Source organism: Pleurodeles waltl, chromosome 7 (genome assembly GCF_031143425.1).
Source record: "Pleurodeles waltl isolate 20211129_DDA chromosome 7, aPleWal1.hap1.20221129, whole genome shotgun sequence".
In the NCBI taxonomy this organism is placed as follows: Eukaryota; Metazoa; Chordata; class Amphibia; order Caudata; family Salamandridae; genus Pleurodeles; species Pleurodeles waltl.
The window spans coordinates 96,422,480-96,449,448 of NC_090446.1; the positions used below are offsets into that span (position 1 = coordinate 96,422,480).

At 44.1% G+C, this 26,969-nt stretch overlaps 1 protein-coding gene across 1 annotated transcript in view; it reads left to right on the top strand.

The window, feature by feature from the left end:
- Nucleotides 1-26,969, top strand: part of CDH4 (cadherin 4) — a 1,524,317-nt gene that overhangs the window by 148,783 nt on the left and 1,348,565 nt on the right. The window lies entirely within an intron of this gene.

Sequence of the window (26,969 nt, forward strand, 5' to 3'; positions counted from 1 at the left end):
AGAACCCTCCTTGACCAAGGAGAATCAGTGGCTCTGATTCTCCTAGACCTGTCTGCAGCATTCAACACTGTCGCCCACCACATTCTCATCGACAGACTCCACAACATCAGAATTCAACAACACGCCCTCAAGCGGATCACCTCTTTCCTCTCAGGATGCACCCGAAGCATCCACCTACCTCTGTTCTCATCTGCTACCAAGAACATCATATGCGGCATGCCCCAAGGATCACCGCTCAGCCCCTCGCTGTTCAATATCTACATGAGCCTCCTCACGGACATCGTCAGAACTCACAAGCTCAACATCATCTCCTACGCCGACGACACCCAACTTGTCCTCTCGCTCACCAAAGACCCCTCTAACACCAAAGCCAATTTCCACAATGCCATGACAGACATAGACGATTGGATGTGCGAGAGCTACCCCAAATTGAACTCCAACAAAACCTCGGTACTGATCTTTGGAAAGAACACCTCCACTTCGAACCACAGATGGTGGGCCGAAGTACTCTGACCTATTCCCACACTGACTGACCACGCCCGCAACCTTAGCATAATGTTGGACAGCCAACTGACCCTGAAACAACAAGGAAATACAGTCGCCTCCTCCTGTTTCCACACTCTCCGCAAGATCTTTAAGATGGATCTCAGTAAACACCAGAAAGACCGTCACACAGACTCTCATCACCATGTGCCTCGACTATGGCAACACACTCTACACTGGCATCCCCTCCCAGCTCCTCAGAAGACTCCAGACAATACAGAACACGGCAGTCAGATCCATCCGGGACCTCCCCAAGCGTACCCACATCATTCCTCACCTCAGGAAACTCCACTGGCTCCCTGTCCAGAAAAGATGCCAGTTCATGATGGTACCTCACGCCTACAAAGCCCTCCTCAAACTGGGACCATCCTACCTCAACCCCAAGCTGAACTTCCATCATCCAGTGAGACACCTGCGCTCCTCTTCACTCGCCCTCACACAAGTCCTTCGCATCCATCGCACCCGCAGCTGGGGCTGTGCGTTCTCCTACGTCGCTGCCAAAGCCTGGGAAATGCTCCCCTACACCTCCGAACGGCACCCTCCCTGGCCGACTTCAGAAAGCATCTCAAGACCTGACTTGGACGCAGACACAGCAACCTCAGAGTTCAGATACCCTTAGGGGTGATAGTGTTGTGCTTTACAAATGATTATTGATTGATTGCAAGGGTGTATTAAGGGCACCCATGGCGGGTCGGTATTTGGTTCTCAGATCTGCTTTCTAATTATTGGTGATATATCGGGCACACAACAGGCCTGCTGTTTTGTTTAATGTGAGCTGCTAAATGCTACTTTACCACATGGTATATCACAGAACATTATCTGGAGGCTAATCCAATAAAGATAGCAGTTATTGACAAAAAAACATATAAATAGTTAATGCAATGACAACCTGCAAGATATCCCATGTGTGCACTATTTATCATAAATTTATGCCTTTCTAATTATTTTCAAATGTATCAAGTTGAAGCATAATCATATATTTCATTAGCACTGTAGAGTGTGAACATATAAAACATTTTCTATCTCTCTTTATGCCTAGGTATGCATGTATTCCTCTTGACGAGCATTAACAACCTTCAACATTTTTTAAAAGAGAGTTTGCATTTTTAAAAGGTGGAAGAGTAAATTCTTCCTAAATAAGATGAACTATGTTAGATTATGTGGTGCGTTGGGTTGAATGGGTTAAGTTAATTTTAGTTTTGGGTAAGTTATCTTGAAAGTTTAGGCTATTTCGTTCTATGTTAGGTGAGTCTAGGTTTGATGGGCTATGTTAGGTTAGTTCAGGTCAGCTTATTGTAGTTACTGTGATGTGTTATGTTGCAGTATATTGCGTTAGGCTAGATTGTGCTGTATTGTGCTATGTTACAATGTGGCGGAACAGTATTGCCATTTATTTAGCAAACCACTCCCACTTGGTTGGCATTGTAACACATGCTGTAGAATGCTATGCTAGCTAATGTTATGCTATGTTTGAGTTTCCATAGATGCTCCATTCTGCAGCCAGTTGGGACAGAAGTCTTCCTGAGCATTTACACGGTAGATAGTGCAGTGTTTACTGCTATGCCCACCCCATAACCTTGCCCCTCATTCACTTCTCAGACAGGGTGTGTGTTTTACTGGAGTTCCATCATTACACCTGGCCCATTCTCCTGTGTCTTTCTGGGTCCCACCTCCACTTGCTCCATCATCACCCCAACATGTTTCCAGCATTTTTAGGACTGACATGAAAAGGGGAGAGCCGACCAGGAGACCCTCAGAGAAGATATATATGCAGCAGGTTTGCATCATGTTTTGAAACACTGTAGTATATAGAGACATACAGACTCCTGAAAACGTCCAGGGCTTGCTTTTATAAACAAATGGCACACTTTGCACTAATTAACGTAGTATATCGAAAATTGGTTTAATGATTTATGCGGATATGTATTTTTAATTGTAGCATGTGTGCTGTACTGAGGCACGGTATTAGGTAAGATATTAAAATATTACCACATTGTTTCAAGGTGTGCAGGGATTTAAATCAATACCAGAAACAGTGTGGCGAAAAAATGAGTAAAGGGGTGCATGTGTGTGCGGACACTGATGTAGTTTTATCCAAACACTGAAAATGAACTGATCCTATGTCTGATACACAGCGAAAACATGAAATACATAACCTGTGCTAACTGGTGGTCAACATGTTTCGGCTTGTCTCAGGTCAAGGAGATCCAATGCCTTTGTCAGTATATTGGCACCCTTAGGTGTGTGCTCACAATTTTGTGTGGGTTTCAGCCACTCCTATAGGTAGACACACCTGTCGTTGGATAGTGATGGATTATCAGTTCCAGAAGAGTTTCTATTGTGAACTTGACAAACTTCTGACTTGTGTTTGGGTCTGGATTTCAAGAGCACCTTCACAATTAATGACAAACCGCTCTGAGCTCCAAAACTGCTACTGTCTAAATCCTTTCGTAGTGTATTTCCTGCCCCTCCCTCCTCTTATCATCTGGTAAGTACCAGTAGGCGCCAAGGCCAACCCTTAGGAGTGTCCCTGCTTGGGTGAAATTGTATGATAATTTGCCTCTCCAGTGAGTGTGAGTCCAGAATGCGTTCTTTGTGCGGTTATTTATATGTGATAATTAAATGAGGGTCTCTGAGCGGAGCATCACCTCACACTGCCTTCTTTTTATGGAGTCCCATGGCACTAAGGCAGAATGAAAGGCATCATACATCTTCCGCCACATTCATGCCACGAGTGCCCTTCGAGGAACAGAACTCCCTCCTTTGCCCCTCTTTGGCTAATAAGTCTGCATGTGCAGTATGTCAGAACGCCAGGCTATGAAAAATCGCATCGGATGGAATTATTTCACAGGATAATTAAAAAAACAGCCCATGTTTCCAGAAGGTACATTCACACTTGCTTTTCTTAGAATGCCCATGCACTTTCTGAGTTTTGTGATTTGTGGTGTGTTCCCATTCATGCACCAGTGTTTTCATTTTCTTTTCTTCTCACAATCAAGACAAAGCTAAGGTTTGGTGAGGTAAGTTACACTCTACACCAGTGATACTCGAAGTACGGCCCTTTTGACCTTTACATGCGGCCCCCAGGGCAGCAGTAGCACTAGGCTGCTGTTTACTCGACTTAACAGGCAACACTTTATTTAAACACTATTGAAGATAAAGAAAGGAAGTAAGGAATTTGTCCTGAACCGCTTAACTGCAGGAAATCTCTGCAACTATGATAAGGGTTCTTAAAAATTCAAAAAGTGTATTTCATTTACACACAGGGCCATTTCATTTTACTACATCAGATTATATCAGTGCATGGAGACGTATATTTTTTAAAGAAAAATAGATTTCAAACATAAATTCAGAAAAATATTCATTCTTACCCCCACCTTGATAACAATGCCAATAGTGAATTAAGGGGCAAGTCAGTTATCTGCACTATTTGATTGGCATGGTTTGCTATTATACATGAACAACGTCATAGTTTATTAAATCAAACACTGGAGAAGGAGAAGTCATGCATTGTGAAGTCCTCCTACATACAATAATGAAGAAAATGAAGGGAACGTGAAATAAAACAATTGCCCAGGATCACACAATTTGGTAAAGTGGGGAAGCTGAGATTAATGCCACGTTTTCTGGTTTCACATTGAGCAATTCAGCCACTAGATCTATATGCTTTGCCTGCCCCCTGCACCCACCATAATGCCACAACCCCTCCCCATCCAGAGCCCCCTCCTCCCTTTGATCGCCACGCTCCTAGCATCAGTGCAGCCCTCGGTCACACCACAGACCAAACTTTGTGGCCCCTGGGAAAATGTTTGTGAGTACCCATGCTCTACACCAAAGCCATATTCAGAACCGGGCCGTATTCTGATCCATTCAGCTGTTAATGCACAGTGGACACCGATCTCAAGGCACCTTCACTGGTCACATCTGCACCTCATCCAGTGCAGAAGTGGCCACTGTGAGGTGGTCACTATAACCGGAAGAGGTGCCCATCTCCTCCTGCCTCCCAACTCTCTGTGAACCTCTCTGGAGGTTTAATTATTCTGCTTTCCTCAATTATCCTCGCTGGCAACACTGATTTATGTTCTCCCTCGTATTGAAGTGATTATGTATTAGCTTACAGATTTTAAAAAAAACTGTGTTTAATTGGTACACACGGCTACAAAGCCACTTGGTGTGGTTCGAATGTGGTAAAATGTAAGATTCCTAAATTAAGGATCATGGAATACGTGAGAATATTTATTTTTTTACTACACATTGTAACTTTCCCTGCTTACACACATTTTCTCTCTAGTGAGTGTTAGTTGGTGCTGCTAACTCTTAAGAATTGTCGATGCAGGAGCATTCCTGGTTTCGTTTTTCCTGTCATGCTGGTAACCCATAAGCGTGTTGTACGTCTGTGCACACCTAGTTTTAGTCAACAATTTGCACTTGCATACAAAATAATCACTAAATTCCTGATTTCCATCTAAAAACCCTGCTCTTGTGGAACTTGCATACTTTTCACCGATTTAGAAGAAAAAATGAAAATGTAGCCACCAGGCATGGAGAGCTGCACACAGAAAGGCTTAGGGGGGGCTTACTGTTAGAAGAAATCTGGGTGGGGCCTCCATTGTCACTTCTGGGGGAGGGACATTGGGTCAGGAGTGTGATGCATTGTTGTGACGGGGCTAACAGACTTATAACCCAGAGCAGAGGCCACTTTTGGCCTCTTTTGAACCTGGCCTTCTGCTGCTGCCCCCTCACTGGCTTCTGTGTCCTGGCACCTCTCCCCGCTTGAGGGTCCACATGCTGCACCCACGCATCGACCTAGCACTAGAGAATTGGTCGAGAGGATGGCATGGGACCAGAGCTGGCAACACGTGAGAATGGATGAAGTGCTTTGATACCCCTTGTTATACTAATGCCCAAAAGCTTCTTCAAACTCTGTGCATAATTTAGCACTATGTTGTGTTTTGAGGATGGACTCAGAGAGCCACTGGAAATTTCCAGCTGTCCAGTGGGTCATCTCAGGAAAAGGGCCACTAATCTTCTTGTCTCTGCCTGCAAGAGCCAGGTTGAGGCACAGCCCACACAGCCCCCTGGGCAACTGATTCTTCTGCATGTTAGCAAGGAGGATAACTGTAATTCCTCCAGTGACTACCACTGGTTCAGCAGCTCCTGTTGCTAGTGTATGTGGGCAAGCCTTGGAAGACCCGGCAGTGAAGCCGACGGCTCAGGTGCGGAATGTGAGCTCCTTTCTCCAAAACAGCACTTTGTAACTTTACCAAGTGTGGTACATACCACCTCCTGTTAGTTGTAAGGTTATAAACCGGAAGACCTAAATAAAAAAATGACAGAGAAAGAAGGAAAAGAGGAAATAAGGTAAATTTTACTGGGTGTATCCCCTCATGTCAAAGTAATTGCCCCTGCAGGGTGGTTGTTTGTATGCCCACCCAGCTGAGCAAGGGAACAAGATGGATACTTGCCAAATTTACACATGGAGGCTGGGGAGAGCATACAAGCCCTGTAACTTGTGGGTATGCCTGGTCCCTTAACTCATGCTTGCAGGAGTAATAAAGGAGAGGGTGTGGCGACCAGGCACAAACAACCAACAAGCTCCCTACCAAAAATGTACCACTCTCAACCTCACTTGCTCTGACTCCGCCCTGCCCTTTAGCATCCATCAGGGAATGCGGCTGAGTCAAAGTAGACACTAGTTTCTACATCGCTCTTCTTCAGCACCGCAGCTTCTCTCATTGATTTCTCTCCGGCTGCCTCAGGATGAACAGAAAACTGATGGGATGTTACTGCAAACTGACAAGTGTTTGCTTTTGTACTCCCGATTCACTGATTTTTACTGTGCAATCTGCATCAGGGTTTTGTTCTGCTTTAGCAATGATTTTGAGATTATTTTGATGTGTCTTATACATACAAAATGTATCCAATGGGCCTACACAGGAAGTACCTTTCCAGTTACAAGACAAACTGTATTTTTTATTTGTAAAGTTTGCCATGCACTGCTAATTACTCCAGATATTAAATCACTCCTGACACCTTCTATGACATAGGGCCTCATAAAGAGTTTGGCGGTCTTTAGATCATCAAACTCGCGGTGGCGGTTGGACCGCTGCAGTTCTGGCAGTCAGATCACCAGATTACAACCCTGGTGGTCGAATCGCCAGGAGATCGCAGCCACCACCCAGGATCATTGATCCTGACGGGGTGGCGGCGATCACAGTCGTGGTGAGCCACTGTGGTGCCCATGGCACCACCGCTGTGCTGATCATGACTGAACTTTCCACCAGCCTTTCCATGGTGGTTTTCCACTGCCAGGACCCTCGGAATGCCAAGGGTGCTGGTAGTGGGTGCTGGTTCCAAGGGTGCTGGTGTGCGACGGCATTGGCCACGACTCTCTTAAGGGAGCTTAGGCCATTGCCTTTGCACTATTTCAGCTGAGCTTACCGGTGGAAACGCCGTAGTACGATGTTTTCTCTGGTCAGCCCAGTGGAAACACCGTAATATGACAGGGGTTAGGCTGCCGATATGACACCAGCCTCACCCCCGCGGCTTTGGCGGTCCATCGGTCGGACAACCAAAGCTATAAGGAGGCCCATCATTTTTTGCAGTAAAATTATTGATGAGAAAAGTGTGCTTGGTGAGGGTGCGAGTTATAGTTACCTTAGGGCACGAGTTATAGTTACTTGAAATAACTCTAACAGCTGAATTTCTATGGTTTTACATATATTTAATTAAACTCAGACATTCACAAATACTCCAACAGTTGAATGGAAGTTAAAGTTGCAAAACAAAATCTACAAACCTCTGAAATTTGCCAGGTATGGGTAGCCCTTCTATACATAATTCAGCCATAAGCCATGCAAACCATAACTGTCACACAAAATGTGATTATTATGTCTCATGATATTCATACCAAAAAGTAAGAACACCTAAAAGCACATCATTCAATAACAACATCTATTCAAGCAAATGAATAATACTAAATTTACAGTCCTGTCATTCATAGGGTTAATGTTTCTATAATAGGTAAGTTCACTTGTAACAGTGTTGATGTCATTTGTGATTGCATCTGTCACATCAAGGATGAGGTCATGAGCATTACATTTGGTGCAGGAGTTATGGTTTGCATGGCTGTTTGCAAGAGTTATGGATTGTGGTCCTAATGAGAAGCTGAAGATTTAAATTGATTTTTGCTTTTAATTTACAACCATTCATGCACTATAGATTAAGCTTCTTAAGTGATATTCTAAGTTTCTTTGTTAATATATGTCAAGTCGCTATAACCAATGCTGTTATGGATTGTAATTCAGTTAAATTGGTATGGAAAAGAATAGTTTGGTGGTATGTTGAGTTAGAATTCACGACTTTTTGATACAGCACTTCATTCCCTCGAACAACTGTGATCATAAAACTTTGATACAACTTCTTTTACCCAATACGTGAAGGGTTCTAGCCCGTTCCATACTTTTGAAGCTGCAGGAGGTTAATTGGTTTGTCTGCTCCCCTGTGGTGGCTGTACAGCTGTTCTGATTCTTTCTGGGAAGCTGTCCAGGAACCAGCTCCTAGGAGCCCTGGGTGTGTTTGAGTAGGAGGACCACTTCTGAGGAATGGTTCCCCAAGGGTGAGCCGAGAGAAGCTTCAAAGCCGACAACTCACAATCACTTGAAAGTTAGCCTTCTCCTGGGTGCCGTGCTCTGCTCCGCTTCCATTGGGCATCCGAGAGGATGGGCGAATTTAATCGAGCTGCTTGGGGAGTGCGAAGGAAGGGCTGAAAGGCACCCAGACACTGAGGAGATGCAGCAAGAGAGAGTCCAGCAGAAGAGTTGTTGGCTGAAACGCTAAGGCATCAATCGAATAAAAAGAGGCCAAACAGTTGTATTTTGACATTCGCCAACTTACCTGGGAAAACGTTTCATGTGTATGAGCTCCAATAAGTGCCTTCTTTCACCTAGTGCAAGTGCCTCCACCCTTCCCACCACCCATGGCTGCTGCTTGCTAACCGTACAACATGACTTCCCACCTCTGTCCATGCTACATGCCCATACCTATTACAGCCCAACTCAATCCTATTACAATGATGCAAATAAATATGTATGTATGTATGCAGTATTTCTTTAAGCCTGAACATAGCCAAAAGGTAGCAGAGTGCTTTAGAGGGTCAAAGTAAACATTAATGCCACAAATAACCGGAGAGGTCTCTATTTGTGGACAGCCAATGCATTGTGATGTATTGTCCTTTGAGGTGGTGTGTCTTCAACTCTTTCCTGATTTGCAGCAGTCTTCAGGTGGTCCTGATGGATATGGGGATGGTCTTTATTTGTAGGGGAAGGTAAAAGAGGCAATGTTTTCCACTCCCACCAACACCACTGCGAGCAGTGAGAGGCTGCTGCATCTTGATCCTTGCAACCTTGGTCCATTTAATGCGAGGCGTCATTGAACTGGTATGTGGTCTGGTAAAAGCCCTGCTTAAGCGCTGTTATTAGTGTTAGCAAGCAGTTGCAGTCCACGTACCTTCTACATTGGCCAAATAATTGTCACAAGCACTTTATCAGTGATTGGCTTCTCTCTAAGCTCCCTCCTTTGCACTCAGACGCAAACCTATGGTCTGCCTGACCATTCTTAGAGCTCCTCTAGGGGCTTCTCACTGCGCATAGTCGCAGTGACCTTCAACAGGTAGGGCGAAGGTGGCACGATGCCAACAGACGACAGGCTCTGTCGGCACTTGGGAGTGTATTTTGGGGTATCTCCTTCTGCCTCCTGGACCGCCTGCTATGGCTTATGGCTCTGGGTGTCTTCTTAGCACAGCTGCCCTGCTGATTAGGCCCAGTAGATGTAACTGGTATAATAGATCACTTTATTGTGGTTGCCCTTGTCACTTGAGTTTGTAACAGTAAATGAACACGCATTTTTGATGTTTTGAAATTCAATTGAATTCTATTTATTTATTTTTTTAAACCTGGTTTGTTTTCTATGAACAGTTTGAATGTCACAAGGAGTTACATAAAACCTCAATTACACAGTGAAGCGTACAACGCAAAATACAAAAATATACATAAGAGGCTGGAGTTTTCCTCCTGATCCAGTGGGTGGCTCTGTTTGACTGTTGATTTTCTTTCTCATTACTATGAGAGGGGCTTAGGCTCCACCCACATGTTGGGAGTCGGGAGTACATGTTTTGATTGGGCAGAAGTTGTGTGCTTCCACTAAAAAAACAAAGCTTACCCTCCATGCAACTGTGATTATTTAGTTTATTTATCCAGCTATCTGAGCTTAAACTTTCAGGGGAGCACACATACCAGTGTAATGCTATTAATGTGTCTAAAATACGTAGCAGGGCAGCGCAGATGGGACGATACGGCAGGACGGCAGCTATTAACATACATGGAATATTTAGGTCTGGTTTGGCAGTGCATTTACAATCCAGAGCTAATGGCTTTGCCAATGCTTGTTTTCTTTTTGCAAGCCAGCACCATTCTTGTTTCTCCTGGGTGGCAGTAGCATAGCCAGTGTGGTCTGGGCCTGAATGCAGGGAAAAGAAATGGGTCCCAGGCTCCCCTGGCTACTGCTGAACCGTGAAATACAGCAATAATGAGGGTTCAGTGGGCCCGCAAATCTGTGGGCCCCGGCGCCACTGTAGCTGCTGCACCAGTGAGGGGTGGGTGGGTGTTCACTGACAATCTTTGGTTTCCACTGTAAAGCATAAGTGGTCGGGCATTGTTCCCTGAAGTTAGTCTGAGGAACTCGGTGTTTTTGTTCAGTTTGGACTGCTAGTGTTTTGGGTCTGGCTGGAGTCGAGAAGCAGAAAGAGTGTTATGTCCACACATTTTATCGTCTTTGTGCGCAGTTGCATAGTAACTCACAGTAATCCGATTACTTGGAGTAGCTACCACAGGTGAGATACATGCAGAAACAGGGCAGGTGAGGCTGCCATTGGTTCTCTTCACGTTTTTTTTTAGATATGGTGCTAAATATTATAAAGACCAGTTTATTTAACACATTTTACAATTTGGTGAAATATTTGTGTTATACATTTGTTCGTCCTACTTCGGGGTACGAGGTCTCCATTATTGGCTCTTTGTGACACAGAGTGGCACATTCCTATAGAAAGAGCCCTATAGATAGCTGCCAGGCAGTGTTTAGAAACAAGTTACTAAGCGTAACCCGGAAGTGGAGAGCTTGAAGGAAGCCTTGCTTCTGTCTGGCAGAACGGATGCACCGCCAGGTGACCCTGTTGGTTCGGTTGGCAGTGATGACGCAGAAAAGAAGGTCTCACAAATATTCATATATCATATAATCAAAATCGTATAAGGTAGTGTGATTTTAGCAAAGAAAAATAATGTACGTGGGAAATTGTGCCCACGGAGTAGTTCGCCATTATTATAAACTGGCTTAATTAATCATGAAGAATCAGCAGATGTAGTAATCCGTCATAATTGCAAATGTATTCTATGATTTTTTGTTGAAACTGTTTTATGCTTAGCTTAAATTTAGCAGAGGCTTTGGCCTAGTTGCCTGGTCTCAAATTTAACTGCGTGGGTTTCACTTGCACTAACAAAGATATATTATTTCATTTTAAAAGGTTGTATTTTTCCAGTAGAAATGACTAATACACTTATCTCAAGGTTTCATGCTAGGCTGGTTGCATCCCTTTTGATGCAAGGTCAGCTCCTGCAGGTGTGGACAATAAAAGCACTGATACCGAAATAATTGGCAAACTTTGTTGCAACTTGTGTTCCAAGGCTCCAAGGACAATGTATGCATACATGAGTACTAGGAGAAAGACACTATTCATTGGTCAAATTGAAGCCACCCTATGAACCCTCCAATGGAAGACCCTGGAGAATTTGGAATGTTCCTTACTTAAACCCACCGGACAAAGAGAAGTCAGCCATTTTCTACGATGCCATTTTGAAGCCTGATTCAAGAAGCCATCTTAGACGATATCTTGATGCCTTTTCTCTGTCGCAGAGAAAGAGACTTTAAAGAATTCTCACCCTAGAGACTTTAACTTTAATTTTGCCCCGTCTTGCCCATGCAGTAACCTTAGCCCCATTCTCCTTGCTGCCGCAAGGAAACTTGCCCTTAACTTTGCCCCCTTTGAAATCTGCCCCATGCTGATCGAACCGATACCTGAAGGACGAAGACTTTTCCTTGAATGCTGATAGTATTTGGTAAATATGAAAGGATAATTGTATTATGCATTGTGTTTTCCTTCCTAGGTACCAACTGCTTATTTTGATAGGGCCCAAGCTAGAAGTTTTCTAAATTTGTGTTGACTAAATTCGTTTTGCATGAAGCCCCACATGCCAATGCTAATTAGAGGCTAGTCGAGGTATTCATCTGATGCACCATGCTAAATTGAAATCTTGTTATGCTGACCGATGTATGCAATTAGTCAAATTCAGTTACTCATATTAGTGATCTGCATTGCTATAACCGAGTGTATTATAATCCAGATTCTGCGTAGATTGCGTTTCTTCCGCCGCTATGGACAGCTAGTAATGTTCGTATACATATATCATTTGATTTTGAGATTCACTTATATCATGCTAGCTTTGTTAATATAGGGAAATAAATTCATTAACTTCAAATAAACTGGTGTGGTTATTCATGACTGAAAGGTCATGGTGTGTCAAAATACAAATTGTTATTGATTCCTAATGTGTTGTTTGATCTATTAATCGAGTATTGGTTATTGAACAAAATGGTTATTGATTTTTTATTTGAATGATCCGGATATTCTTGGATGAGGAGAACCCAACTCGGTTAAAAGGTTCACCGACCTCCAGCGTGTCCAAGTGAAGGTAATTTATAAAGACTGGACGCGCTATCAGCAGTGAGAGGAGAGGTGGGCAGCCATCTTGTAGCTTGGGAGGGAGCCCATCATTCACTCCAACCCTGCCCCAGTATTAGGGTGAGCGGGCGGGGCAGTCCCGATTTTTCACCAGCTATCCCGGCAGTATTCGGCAAATTTGGCTCATGTGCCGAATTTTATGGGGGATGGACTAGAAAAAGTGAGAGGCACTTTTTGTAGGTGTTCTAAAGCTGTGCTAGTTAGCAGCTGTTATAAGTAAGCAATTTAACTAATAGGTATGACTTCGGTTTTAAAAATTGCATTCTATTTATTTTCTTAGTGCCTGTTATGTCAGGCTATGTAGATGAGAGCTGTCATTCTGTGTTGTTCCTTTGATGTAAAATCAGTCCTTAACGTGTAAATAAAAAAGTGCTGGTGCCCAAAGCTCTCCTTTGAAACACACAGCTGCTGCATTTAAATGGGAATTTGAATGCTGAGGCAACCTAATCCTGAAGCCATCTCGGGCCTCTTTATTCCGTTTACAGCCACTCCCTGCCCCTTCAACTCACTCTTACAGCTTTCTGCCTTTGTGACGCTTTTTCGTTTTTCTCTTTCTCCATCATTCCCATATGTGTCTTTCGCTCGCTGTAATGCTTAATGCAGAAAAATAAGTGTCGGCCCTCAAAAATAAGTGCCGGTACCCCACACAGGAAACCACTGGCTCAAATTAAGCACTATGAAAAATCATAGCCGTGCTTCTGTTTTTGCAAAATGTCCCAGTTTTAGGTTCTCAAGATCTGGTCACCCTACCCGGTATTCAAGGGTCTTCAATGATTCATCCCCCCTACTTGGGGTCTCCACGTGTGTCAAGTTGGCATGTCCTTCGCCCGCCTCCAAGTCGGGAACGGAGATCCATGGCCCTCTTTACAAGCGGCAAGAGGGCCAGAGTGGAGCAGAAGTTGATCTGCTGCCAGCCTGGCAGGGCTCCTCCACACCTCAAAATACGGTGAGGGCCTGTGAGGTGGTTTCAAATAAACAGAAATTACCACGCCTAAAACATACACAGGGACAGTGCTGTTATTTTTTGGGGGGTTACTCCTGGATGCTTGTTTTTTTCAAAGTGCTTTGAAACTGAGAAGCAGTGCTTAATTTGAGCCAGTGGTTTACGGTGCTTGGCACTGGCACGTAATTGCCCCACCGGCACTTGACACCTAACACATGGTGTCACTGTTTTTTGTGATTTAATGATGAGCAGAACAACAGTTGTTTACTAATGCAATAGACACTGTAAAAAACTCATATCTGCCACCCAGGCATTTCTTATAGCTTTGGGGGCCTCAAGCAGTATGAACTGTCACTCTTGTAGCAGTGCGATGGTTAGGAGTTGTGTGGGTACTGCCATTGGCAGGGCTGCCAGTGACAAGATGGGGTGCAAGCTGCGGTGGCCTCCTGCCAGGCCCTGGCACAAATTTTTTATTTTTAACAAACTAAGCACTGCTGAGAAGGCAAAATGTTAGCACTAAATAAAGCATCCACACAAAAGAGGAACTCGTGGTTTGGTGCAGCCATGGATGTCATTTAGGGGTCACCAAGGGTCGCAGCTGTGACCCCTGGGTTGCCATTTGCTACCCCTGGCACTGCCTTTGCGACCTCTAGCTTCAGAAGTGGCAAAATGTGCCAGGAACACAGTGGCAGCTGTTCTTATGGACATCAGTTGGGGCTCTGCTCTCTTTGTTTTCTGTAAATTTTTGTATTACGCTAATAGTGAAAAATAAAATATTATTCACTATCAGTGTAAAAAAAATGTGAATATACCATTCCATAGCAGCTGAGGTAAGAAAAAATGCTTTTAAATGTAAGTTGTGTGCATGCTTGCGGGTGAATTTGTGTGTATGTGTAAGTATGTGTCTGTGAATGAAAGTGGAGGTCAAAGGGCGCATAATGTCACTTCTTCTACCGCTTGCAGCCTGGCGCCCCCTTGGTGATTTGCAGCCCTACAGTTTAAGTCCTCCTGTAGTTGAACTGCACAAGGCATTGCACAAAGTTACTGCGAATTTAGCAGTCTGTGTCTGACCCGCACAGCTCTCTCTCTCGTGTCACCCGGTAATGTATGAGCCGAGGTGCAGAGCTTTGCAAGCCAAGCACAATACCTGCTGTGAAATATGGACTTTTCAGCGTCTATGCCTCGCAGAGCACAGAGAGGACGGAGAGGTTATCCGCCCCGGGTTTGTGACCCACGTGGTCTCCATCCCCGCACAGCATGCAGGAACCATATATGGCCGGCACATGTCCGTCTCTAAAACCACACCAGCGGTAGACGTGCATAAAGAAAAGTATGGGCACTGTGATCCCGAGTACAGTGGGGGCGGGGTCAGCAAGATTGAGGGCGGGGTCAGAGATGTGGCAAAAAAATAAAGAATATTATCAATTTATTCGGCCTTTCACCTACAGTTAACTGCATATAACATATAATGCGGAAACATTAAATGAAAAATGTATGCAGATTACATTTCTCTGCAGGTAATGCATATTTCTTGTAGGAATGTTCAGTTGGTTAATGCAATTACTTCAGATGTCTGTCACTAGATGGTCACTGATTTGGTTCCTGGTAGGTGCACTGGGGAAATAGTGACGTTCAAGCCACTTGTGATAAGAAGCACAATGAATATGTGTCATCAGTTTATCAAATATTTTACTTCCAGCATAACGCTGCACACAGTATAAATAGGCTGTCGCAAAATGTACAAAAAGATTGTTTAAAAGTTTACAGTGCTTTCATTTGTTATGTTTTTAATAAGCCACTGAAGGTACCCAGTGTAAACCTTTTTTTATGGGTTTCCATTAAAGAGACAAATTCCAGATTCTCGGTCACATCACAGACCAAACTTTTTTGCCAACTGAGAAAAGTTTGCACGTACCCATGCGGTATATAATCGGGCTAATATTAAAAAATATGTGAAGTCAGTACGTTGACGTAGTTCAGTGTTAATGAATGTAGCCAATGTAAATTGTCTAGCGCAGTGGTTCACAACCTTTTGACTTCTGTGGGCCCCCATTTTATCATTACTGGAGCCTGGGGACCCCCACTGAATCTTTATTGGAATTCGGGGACCCCCCCACTGAGACATTACTTAAAGCTGGGGACCTAATCTGTTAATATTATTTAATTTTCTAAGCAGTCGCGGACCCCCTGAGGGAGGCTTAGCGGACCCCCGGGGTCCCCAGTCCACAGGTTAGGAAACACTGGTCTAGCGGGATGCTGTTTTGTGATGTGCTGGGTCAAGAATTCTGTTGAAATAAGACAATTATGTCATTGCAGAAGAATTTAATGGGTTCCCTTTACAGCTGGGACGGTCTTTTCCGTGGACTAAGGAGCAGGTATTTTTTTAGGTGTTAATTAAAGGCCAGCCTTAATTATCTTGCTTGGCAATAAAAGTGCTTCATATCAGGTATGTGACGTTTCTTCTTAGTTCTCAAAACTATTTCATTCTGGCTGTAGCAGCCCTATATTTCTTTATACTTTTTATACTGGGAAAGGGTCCGCTGCAGATTACAGAGTGTGTGGCCGTGCCCCGCCCCCTCCCCAACTAGATAACCAATCCTACCAATGAATGAAATCTACAGAATTCTACTGCATTCCCTGAGCATTCCATGAAGGGTAGCTCCCATTTCTTCGGATGCCCAGTCACCATCTTTCCTTCAGATTTGTGTGTCATGAACACAAGGGCATTGGACATCTTTGACAGCTCACTGAATATTGGCAGATGGTAATACTGCTCTTGAAGATGCGTCTTGTGTCCGTTGAGTGGTGATTGCTAGATCAGCAGTTTTGTTTCACTCCATTCCAGTGCACTGGTGTTTAGGGCAGTGGTTGTGAGTCTTAGGCCATTGTGATTGCACACCCTATAAAACAGCCTATTTGTGCTTGTTCCAGAGTACATGGTTGCCAAGACAAAGACAAAAATCACCAAATGATAGTTAAAAAAGTTGAGTTGAGTTGAGAATTGAGCGTTCTTGGGCTCTGACATCTGACATCCCTTGAATCTGAAGTTCTCCTCATTAATAGGGTTGAGGATGAGGTCTAATCTTGCCCAGGCCGCTAAGCAGGTGGCAGTGGGTGCACCAAGTGCAGGGAACGCAAAATCAAGGACCCAGAAAGTTTGACACAATTCCTGTTTATAATGCAGATGCATCACATCCTGGAAACCCATTGGCAGCAGCGGCATTCTATCCGGATTAGGGATTACTGCCACTTGTACGTTCCAGGATCAAAATATTGTGCATTTTAGCTTTCCGAGCCCTTGGATTCCAGCGATTAGTCCCCACGGCTTATTCCAGGGTGACGGCAAAGCCGCTATGTAAAGCAGCTATATTCAAGTGGATGAAGCAGGAAGGGCCACTTTGCGGTTAATCTATGGATGCGAGTTTAAGACGATTTTTAAAAAAAAATCTAAGAAGCACATGATCTAAAAAAACTTAAGATGCACAGTAAAGTAGAGTCTCCAAGGCGATAATGCTCCGCTTTGACAACTTTCGAACACTTTGACAGATTCAGTTGTTACTTTGTAACTTATATACATTTTGGGGCTAATTTGACACACACACGCGCAGACACACACGCATTCTAGGCTTCAGTAATACATATTTACAAGGGGGTTGAATTGCATTTTAGCCCGAGTAAGCATATTCCTACTGCTTCCGGAGGGTAGGCATGACATTTAGCACTATCCTCTGAAGAGCCACTTTTCTTCAAGCATTACAACCTTTGAGCCCCATCCTCTCCTACTAGAAATAATTTGCCGCCAGGCTGTCTACTTTTTGAGGTGTGTTGGAAGAAAAACAATCTAAAAGCAGCAATATACTTCTGCTCACTTATAGTTTTTCTTCACATAAAAAAGGAATTGAGCTGCGGGCTCATCAATTTTCAAGAATTTAAAATGACGAAAACCCAAGGTCTCTGTCATACATTTTCCACTACTAAATTCAAAATGTCAATTTTAGTTGATCTAAGATCATCATTTATATACTGCACTCTGAGACCTCATACATTCAACTGTGCTCAAATCTGTTTAGGTAGATTGCAGCAACTTCTGCTGCACTGGTTAAAATTGCAGCGCTATTACTCTCAATAATACTGTTATTTTCTAGATTGTTCCAGTTTAGTGTAGTGGCATTTCTTATTACGCTGATGGCCGTACTACACCACTGCCATGTGGGAGCATTCCTCCCCGTGCTGTTTGTGCTCCATTTCAGTTTTGGTTCCCGACCTATGGTCCGGGGACCCCTGGGGTCCACGAAGGCTCCTGAGGGCGTCTCTGACTGCTTAGAAAATTAAATAATATTAACAGATTAGGCCCCTAGCTTTCAGTAATGACTGAGTGGGGGGGGGGTCCCCGGATTTGAAATATGATTCAGTGGGGGTCCCTGGGTTCCAGTAATGAAAAAGTGGGGGTCCATAGAAGTCAAAATGTTGGGAACCACTGGTTTAGAAGCGTTGCATTCCTCTTTATCATGTTTCCCGGATTGCTCGAGTTCATTTGGGTGGCATTTCTCATCATGACGTTTGTGTGATTTCTCCAGTTTAGTCTAGTGGCATTCATCTTCATGCTGATTGCTTTATTTCGATGAGGTGTCATTCCTCATCACCGTGTCTGCATGATTGCTCTACTTTGGTGTGGTGGCATGCCTCATCACAGTGTTTGCCCGGTTGCTTCAGTTTGGTGTGGTGGCATTTCTCTTCATAGTGTTGGTGTGATTATATAGTTTGGTGGCATTCCTCATCACAGTATTTTCTTGCTTTCTCTACTGTAATGTGGTGACACTCCTCATCTGAGTGTTTGCGTGATTGCTCCAGTTTGGTGTGGTGGCATTCTTCAGCATATTGTTTGATTGATGCGGGTCGGTTGATGAAAATCATGCTATTTTTCCAGTTCGGTGCAGTGTCATTTCTCCTAACACTGTCTGCCTGATTGCTTCACTTTGGTGTGGTGGCATTCCTCATTGCGCTGTTTGTGTGATTGCTTCAGGTTGTGTGGTGGCATTCTTCATCATGCTGTTTGTTCGATTGGTTTAGTTGGGTGTGGTGACACTCTTTGCCATGCTGTTTGTGTGATTGCTTAATTTTGGTGTATTGGCCTTCCTTTTCATGCTGTTAGTTTGAATACTATAATGGGTGTGGCGACATTCTCTGTCATGCTGTTTGTGTGATTGCTTCAGGTTGGTGTGGTGGCATTCCTCATCATGCTGTTTGTGTGATTGCTTCAGGTTGGTGTGGTGGCATTCCTCATCATGATGTTTGTGTGATTGCTTTAGTTGGGTGTGGTGGCATTCTTCTTCATGTGATTGCTTCAATTTGGTGTGGTGGGCATTCCTCATCATGCTGTTTGTGTGATTCTTTCACTTTAGTGTAGTGGCATTCCTCATCATGCTGTTTGTGTGATTGCTTCAGATTGGTGTGGTGGCATTCCTCGTCATGGTGTTTGTATGATTTATTCAGTTAGGTTTGGTGGCACTCCTCATCACACTGTTTGTATGATTGCTTCAGTTTGGTGTGTTGGCACTCCTCATCACGCTGTTTGTGTGATTGCTTCAGTTGGGGTGGTAGCATTTTTCACCACTCTGTGTGATTGCTTCAGTTAGGTGTTGTGGCATTCTTCATCATGCTGTTTGTGTGATTGCCTCAGTTTGGGTGTGGCATTCTTCATCGTGCTGTTTGCTGAGTAATATGGTTATGTTGAAACGTTTGAGATAAATTGCGCTACAAAGCAATTAGCAATCAAATCTGGAAAATCACACTGAGGAAAAATCATAGGTATGCAACAATGTGGTACTTCAGTTATGCACATTTCGTGGGGTTTAAGGAAAATATTTGCAAACTCCGTGAAAATAAATGAAATTGAAGACTGTAAAAAAATCACGAGTTACAGTCAACTAAAAGAGTTATTTCTGGCGAAAAATCCACCAAATTCCCATTTAGCTGGCATATTTTTAGCAAAAACTAATAAAACAACTTGGATGTTTTTGATCAATAACAGTGCTGAAAAAGTGCACCATAAAAACTTAAAAGTTTGCCAAAGGAGTAATTGGACCAGAAAAAGCAAAACTTCGAAACTTTGTAAAGTGTGGAAACTTGACCGTATCCAAGATTTTCTGTAGGAATAATAATACCACCATTAAAACTGTTATTATCTGTCGGTGGGAGACCACAAACCCTGAATCGATGTCCTATGCGTAGGGGACATAGAACACGAAAGTGGGAAGAAGTCATACCAGCATATAACAGGGCAAGATCTGCAATTTGAGTGGTGGGTCCTTTGAGGCTCTGTGGTGAGAGAAGTCCTAGGAGTGAACAAGGGCGAGGATGTGGCATGGCCCACTTAGTGAACAAGACAAGCAGTCCCTGGAGACAATGGAGAACTGTTTGCTCAGACATCTTCTCAGTGTAGAACTGATTGCCCAAGTGCCATCGTAAAGGCCAAGAAGGGACTTCTCTAGGGTGAGTCTGTGGTTAGATCTGGAGGTTGGAATGGCTAGAGAAGAGGTAAGTGGACCTCTTATATTGTGAAAAGCAGATTCATTGTCTTGGAGGCATACATTAAAAGGCATAAAACCCCCTGAGAATGTCAAAAGGGGTGTCCCCGAAGTCACCAGGGTCCTTTTCTCTAACTCAGCTCTGGCTCTGTTAGCCAAGAAGAGAGCATCTAGCCAATAATATCATTTGTAACTACAGAAAGAAAGTTTCTTTGCATAAATAATCTTTTGCTTATCTTAAAGGGGCCAAGCTGGCGAGGCATAGGCTAAAAAGCTGATGGAGCCCTAGCTGACATCCGCTGAATGATCTGCAGCCAATCACCAAGTACTTCCACAAACCTCTTCCTTCCCATGCCCCTGTGCTACCTTCGGGCCCAGTCACTTTTTTTGCTACCAGTCACACGCCCCCTGTTGCGTACTGCTTTCGTCATCAGCACCCGCTCTTCTACCGTACGCCGCACCAGGCCATCACTTCAGCACCTTCTCCTCCCTGCGTACACTCTCTCTTCTTAGAGAACATCCACCATGGTCCTGTTTTCTACTGCACCCACTCGCCCTACCATATGCCTCAAGCCTACCGGCCACAGCCCCCACGCGCCACCGCACACTTGTTCTTCCCTCACTCGTCCTCATCTCTTGCTACCTCTCTCCCCATCCTCTGATTACCTTAACGTTTCATTGTGTCCCGCCCCTCACCTCTGCAGGACTACCTCTTTCTTTGCCACTCTTTCCACTTCCACATACATTCATCCATACATCTGGGGGGTGATGTGTTCAGTGATTGCTTTTCATTTCCTTCTGCAAGGACTAACAGGCAAGCAGGAAGCAGTGGGCGGTGAAATGGTTTTTCTGCACGTTGGTGAGCGCGGTGGGAGATGGTGGCGTTTAATGTGTCTGCTGGTTTTATTTTTATTTCAAACTTGTTCAGGTTAGTTTGATCAAGTAATGGAGATCTTTTTACTTGTTTATTTGGGTTTATGTAGCGAACAGCAGACACAGGTAATATAGTAATGCACAATGTATAGGAAAATACAGTCAAACATTTTAACAGGTGTAAATAAACACAGGCACTTTTGCAATGGAAGCATAGATGCATCCGTGGGGAAAGGGCAAGGGGTGGTGTGGGGGGTCAAATAAATAACTCTTGACTGAAATATTTATTGAGGTACACCTAGGAAGCAATCACGTGGTGTTTTCAAGAGATCAAGAGGAAACAGTGCTCTTGAGCTGAAAAGATAAAGATTACATAAAAAATGAACGAACCCTAAAATATTCTTTGCTTTATTGATAAAAGACAAAATTTCAGATACACAGAAGATGGAATCAGACAGTTCTGTTTCATGCACAGCCTCTCTCTTGATATGGAGAAGAATGTTTTCAGGTCAGAGAGTTAGATAACATTAATAAACCATGCAATTGTCCAATAACCAGAGTAATAAACTTTTGTCTACCTCTTGGGTACGGTTATTAACCAGCTCAAAGTCGATAATGCAATCAACACAAAAAAGATCCAAAGCTGTTACCCCTTTCCCACGTCCCTCCCAGTCAGTTCTCGGCACTGAGATAGACCGTGGGCAGAGGAGGCAAGCCTGGACCTGATGGGGGCCCGCGGCTAACGCATCCCGCGGGCGGGACTAGCGTAGCGGGAGGCCCAAAGCCCAGGAAAAAGAGCGCTGGTGATTGGTTGGCATGGTTTGAAGCCACTATTCGGGAGCGACGAACAGGCTGACCCCAAGTTCAAAAGGAGGGCATGGAGCCCTCTTTTGCATCGTTGACCCGGCCACATCAACCCACCCTGGCAGCCGGGTCCAAATGGGGCTGAGCAGAAGCGACGCACCAACAACCTAAACAAGCATTTTCAATGGAACGGGTCTCGCTTGTGCAGCGCGATCGTGCTGCGTGGAAAATAAACAGATAAAGTAGTCCGGACAACATGCTGAAAACATCGAGCTTTGTATGTTTTTAGTAGTTTATCGTGCTTTGTAGGTGGGCTAAACACCGGAAAAGGCATGACGTATGCATGCCTTTCACAAATGAAAACTAGCGGATTTTAAAAGGCAAGCCCATGAACCAATGTAAGTGACTGACGTGACATGGGCGTGGTTTGAAGCCCAAAGAGAGATTACAAAATGGGACGGAGCGCAGCACAATAGTTTAAGAAGAAGAGTCACTCAGGTGGCGTCTTTGGGATGCCTAGTGGCAGGCACACGGGGGTGCAGGTAATGACCTAAAAAGGGGGTGGGGGGGCAGCAGCGGGTGGACATGGCACTTGCAGCCCGGGGAAGGCAAGGGGACACCAACAAAGACTTGATAGCAATGGAAACCCAGCCGACCTCATACGCTGACGGCCCAGAGGGTCAGTACACAAGAGGCTGTGCAAAGAGGCTGATAACACGCGTAACATGTAAAGGAAGACCAAGGTCTTCAGGACAGAGAGACGACGGTTATAACATGGTGCATAAGTATGACCACAAGTTGCAATGTTTTAATCAGCCATGTAGTATGGATGTAACAAACTGTGGCCGTTTTACTTCCAGAATGTCTCCAGCCTTGTAGCCTGTGGGAGAGAGGAAAGGTAACAAAACGGCCGGAAGTGGATGACGGTCCATCACACGTCTGGGAGGAGTTCGCCAAAGCTGAGGGTTTTATTGGTAGTTACGGGCTGCACCCCTTCACCCGGATTGGTTGTCAGATTTATAATTAGACTCGGAATAAATTTCTGTTACCAGGCGTAATCGTGTATCTTTTTAGTCATTTGTGTCACACTTGTTCCATGAAACTTCCGAAATTAGGTCAGTATTCCATGTTCTGAAATGATGCGCTGTCTGTGGCAAAAATTAAGCACGAGCACATAGATACAGTGCAGACAACCAGAATGCGAGCAGCGAATGTTTGCAGTGTCTGTGGTTTTTTTGCACATTTCTTTTAGAGTAAAATACGCCCCGGCTTCAAAATTGCATACAAGGACTCATTTTGCTCTATAACGTAGCACCAAGGCCCGCTTTTGCATTTCACCTAATTTCTAATTGCATAATTAAGCAATTGCAAATTAAGCAGATTTTGCATTCTTCTGCGTTGTAAGGTCATTTTAGTGACGATGGTTGAATATTTCTAAGCAACCTGCATCAAGAACAGATGTTTCGAATGATAAGTCAGACATCGGAAAGGGGCGGCAAGGTTGTACCAGTGACAGATTCTGTGCTGTGCACGTGCTAATTAAAAATGACAATATTTAGCATGCACGCTTTGAATGGTGTTATTTTATACATTTATTACAATTTTCATTAACGCATCTTGAGCAAAGTCATGCAACAGACAAGCCCACAGCTGAAAACACGGTGAAAGGGTGACAAGGAATGGGCGTAGGCAGATGGCAACTCTAATCTTTTAACATTTAATGCTGCATTTCTTCATGTGTCACGTGGCACCTGTCCTCCCAAGACATTAAGGTAGATAAAGGGTTCTCTCTGAGTCAGAGAGAGGTCTTTTAGTGGCATAAGCCAGTGGAATGTACTGACACTTTGATATTTTGCTGTAGACACTTAGGGGGTTATTACAACTTTGGAGGAGGTGTTAATCCGTCCCAAATGTGACGGATATACCACCAGCCGTATTACGAGTTCCATAGGATATAATGGACTCGTAATACGGCTGGTGGTATATCCGTCACTTTACTGTCACTTTTGGGACGGATTAACACCTCCTCCAAAGTTGTAATAACCCCCTTAATGTGGAATTTAACTCTCCTAAATGAAAAGGATTCTCTTTTCTGATGAGGAACTGATGCCATGAAATAGTATCTAAACATTTCTAGCACCAAATACCTGAATGCTGAAACTATTAGAAGTGGGTAACTGTAAGTGAGTGGACTTCATCTACCACAATGCCTTGGGAGGACTGCTGCAACAAGTTTAGTGTGTTTGTTTAAGGAGCTCCTTCTGAACAAAAGGGAGTTCCCTTGGTTGTGTATGACAGGGGGCTCCACCTACCTTTTGCATTTTCATCTTGTCTGACTCAGGAAGAGCACTTTAGTTGTGGACAAGTCAACACTCGCACGTTTTTAGTTCTTCCCATTTGTGGGATCTCTCTGGTTGGTTTTCAGTAACACACTACAGGATTACGAATTTGAGGATGATCTTGTGAGTAATGAGGCCCACACTCTTTCCACTGAACACATGAGGGTCTAATTCTAAGAGATAGTCTAATATATAGTCTCATGCAAAGCCTTACACAACACTGGACCAGCATACCTGAACAGCTGCGTACATTTCCACCAGCTTGCCAGACACCTACGCTCTGCCTCACTCGCACACACCCCGGCATTCACAGAAGCAGAGCAGGAGGTCGCTCGTTCTCCTACATCACACACAAAATGCGGAACAACCTCCCTCAACAGATCACAGCCTCCTCCTCACTTCTTCAGTTCCACAAGAAGCTGAAGAACTGGTTCTTCGTATAGCTGTACGCCTACACACCCGCTCACCTCCTGGATACCCTGATTGGTGATTATTGTCCTATACACTTCACCATAAAATAACAATGTCAAACAATGATTTATGCATAAAACATTGTAGTTCTCCGAGCAAGAAATCAGCGAATCTCTATTCCAAGTAAAGCGTGGTTACGTGTCTGTTTCACATCAGCACATCATGTTTTTCATAACCGAATAACACGAACAGACTCAGAAATATGAATGGAGGTCAATCAGTGTCATCCATTTAAATGGCTGTGTGTGTCAAATGTTTCATCGTAGGGATGTGTAATCCCTGCAACTCTCAGATGTGAGTTCAAAAGGGTGTTCTCTGCTTTTACGACTTCGAAATATGGAATAATGGCACCACTCATTTAGGGTGTTTTGCAATGGAAAGCATTTTGAATCAACAGAAATGTGTGGTTTCGACCTAAATACATATTTAGGTGTAATGTGTTTACTGCTATTATCACGTTTGAAGTGCAGGATGAAGAACAGTTGGTTAAGACCACCTGAATCCACCAGGTTACTCACAACATGACCCATCAGTGGCAAGTGGGCTTGCTTACTCCACTGTGATAAAGAGAGCAGACATTTGCAGTACGGATTATGATACACGCATCACCTATTCTCTTGATGGTTTTGCCTGGTAGTTTGATAGGACTTTATATTGTGATGCATACCGTTGGGTCAAATTTAGAATGGACCATTCAATTATTATTTGTTGGGAACAGCAATGGATGGTACCAGTCAGTTGCTCAACTATAGCACTATGAAAAATGAAAAAAAATATGTCTCCCACTTGTTTCTGCTTGACCCTACAACAAGAGTGAGTGTGTGACTTCTGTCCCCGAGTGGTTACCGGCACTAGAATGATGGAAGACGTTCACCATGTCTTAGTGCATCAAGGGTATCAACAGAGACCAGATGAGGGCCAGCCGCGCAGCTCTGCGGTGAACCTGATCCATTGGAGGAGGTCTTGCCTTGGGCGTCATCATCCAGTTTTGGATTTGAAATGTGCTACTTATTCCTCCTCCCCGCTGAGACTTTAAATCCAGCTCCTTTCTCCTGAGCCATGCTGACTAAATGTGTGCAGCATCTCTGACGGATCGCTCAACGCAGCATTGATGACAGCTGTCAACCATGATCAAAATGGATTAGACCTTTTCAAAGTTTTCTCCACCTAATACCAACAATTTAGTGACACTTCCAAAGATTTTTAGCTGCTAATTATTCCAAAAATAAAAAGACATTGAGTTGACTGGGAATCGCCGCGCATGCACAGTAGAATCACACGCTGTGTGCTTTAGAAATGAATTGGGTTTTTTTGACGCATCAGTTCATATATATTTTTTTTAATAGATTGCAGAAGTAACTCATTTTAATCACACCGACAGGTGGTAAAAGACCATTAAATAATATGAACATGCTGAGAGCGTGCGCAGCAACCTTGGAGTCACATTAGCAGAATAATACACTAATGCATTGGCATTTACATGGACTACCTCGAAATTATATTACCATAAATGCAGTTTCATTATCTGTATTTAAATTAGGCAGCAGGGGGCACATTGACCCACGCAAATGTAAGGTTAATGTTTAGAGCCATTGAAGTGTGACATATGTTTGCTATACAGATCAAAGAAATATCACCATTTAGGTGCATATTACCACTGATCTAAGTTCTACTGATGCATTCAATAGTCTTGAACGAAGTAAGGGAGTAGAATAGAGGCTGTTTATACCAGTACGCTGGCGCAGCTCCTCCGCTAAGGCGGAGGAGCGTCGCCCCCTCGCCAGCAGCAGCATCTGCAAACCTTTTACAAAGAATGAAAATAAGCCATGTTTATTATCATTTTTTGGTCAAAGGGGCGAGGCCACAGGCTGTGACAAGCACTGAGGGGGTGCACAGCACTCCCCCTCACTGCGTATGCATGTTTGGCTGGCTGTCTCGGGCCAGCCAAACACATATGTGCAGTAGGCTCTCTCCAGCCACCAGGCTGGAGATTGCAGACACAGGCTCCATGTCTGCCTGGGAGCGCCCTGGCTGGGTGCTCCAGCCAATCCTAACGCTGTTCTGAGCAGTGTCAGGATTGGCCACAGGGCAGGCTAAGAGCCTGTGCCTGCAGTCTGTCTGCTGGAGAGGAGCAGCACGGTGGTGACGGCGGCCACAATACAGGTAAGGTTTTCTTTTTGTTTAATTAATTCCCCCCACCCACGCGTACGCCGCCCCGCCCTTATTTAGCAACTCAAGCCTCTCCTGCCAGTACGCACATGACAACAAAGAGAACAAGGCAAGAAGTTATTGCTTCCTAGTGTTGCTAGCAAGCTTGTAAAGATGGTCTTGCTTAGAAGAGTGCCTACTCCATGTAGGATTTTAGAAAAGTGCTCAGTCACTGACTTAGATTTATTAACAGCAGCTGCTCGGACGAATAGAGTCCTTTCCTTCGCCACAATTGTGTCCTCAGAAGCTTCAGGGGGTTCACAGCTTTCTGATTCTGCATACATTTTCAGAAGGATTTGTGGATGGGATCTGCTTCCATTTCCTTGATAGTTGTTGCTAAAGATCACCAATTTATTGGATGACTGAAGCCGCTAAGTATTTGAAGGATAAGGACGTGCCTGAAAATAGGA